The following is a 1459-nucleotide window of genomic DNA, read 5'->3' on the forward strand; positions in this document are numbered from 1 at the left end:
ACAGAGAGAGAGAGAGAGAGAGAGAGAGAGAGAGAGACGCACAAGCTCACACACACAGAAACGCACAAGCTTCCACACAAACACACACACACACACACACACACAGAGAAAGGCACAAGTTCGCGAGCTCACACACACTGACTTCAAACAGAGCACAGACAGTGGTATCAGCTTTCACTGGGCCACACAGTTAGAGCAGGACGCCCTACAAACAAACAAAAACCAAACACACACACACACACACACACAAGAAGAAACGAAGCCCCGTCCGGGATAAGACTGTATTAAATGTAGAGCAACTAGTTAGGCGGCGAGGTGGGAGTGAGGTGAAAGGCGAGGTGGGAGTGAGGTGAAAGGCGAGGTGGGAGTGAGGTGAAAGGCGAGGTGAAAGGCGAGGTGGGAGTGAGGTGAAAGGCGAGGTGGGAGTGAGGTGAAAGGCGAGAGGGGAGGGGGGCGGGGAGGGATCATCAGAAGCACCGTGAAAGTCTCTGGGCCACAAGCAACTGTAACAGAAAAGCAGGGCAGGTTTCAGTCTCAGTTTCTCAAGGTGGCGTCAATGTGTTCAGACAAATCCATATACGCTACACCACCACATCCTGCCAGGCAGAGACGCCTGACCAGCAGCATAAACACAGCGCGCTTAGTCAGACAGAACATGAGTGCATGTTTGTATACATATCAGAGAGTATGGATTTCTTCTGCAGAATTTTGCCAGAGGACAACTGGAGCTCGCAGCTGGAGCAAGGTGAAATGATAACTGGAGCAGGGGTTGAAACAAGTAATAAAAAAAATTAAAAAATGAAAATAAAATAAATAAAATGAAAATAATAGGAGCCCAATTGGAGCGAATGAAAGTAGCTGGAGCACGTCAGGAGCAGAAAAATACACTACAAAAAGCAAAACAAATAAACGTGTGAATAAAAACAGAATAGAAAGAAAAACGAAACAAAACGTGAAAAAATAAAACAAAATGAACATCAAAACGTCTCGAGCACAGTTATATCACACTCACGAAACCAGGAAAGGCAAAAAGAACACGTACACACGACAATTTAAAAAAAGAACCAAAAAACTCACTTCGGATCAGTACAGATGTGTATCGGTACTCACCCAGAGAACTCAACTAAAACAATCGTTGACACATTAATGATCCCCGGATTGTTTCGGAGGACACACACAATCAGTGCAGAACTCAACCAACCGTGAACAACACCCGGAGTGCGCACACCAAAATAAAGCTCCGCACAGCTGCGGAAGACTATCACTGGAGCGGAGCACACAGATTGTGGGGGTAGAAAGGGGGACTCGGGGGGAGGGGGGGGGGACGGGGGGAAGGGGGGGAGTGGGAGGGGATAGGGTTGTGAGGTACAGGCTTGATTGCAGCACAAGGGGGCACAGACTCCAATGCCTCCAACCAAAGGCGGTGAAGATGAAGACGAACTGGCTGCACACGGTGGCG

This window comes from Babylonia areolata, chromosome 29 (genome assembly GCF_041734735.1).
Source record: "Babylonia areolata isolate BAREFJ2019XMU chromosome 29, ASM4173473v1, whole genome shotgun sequence".
Lineage (NCBI taxonomy): Eukaryota > Metazoa > Mollusca > Gastropoda > Neogastropoda > Buccinidae > Babylonia > Babylonia areolata.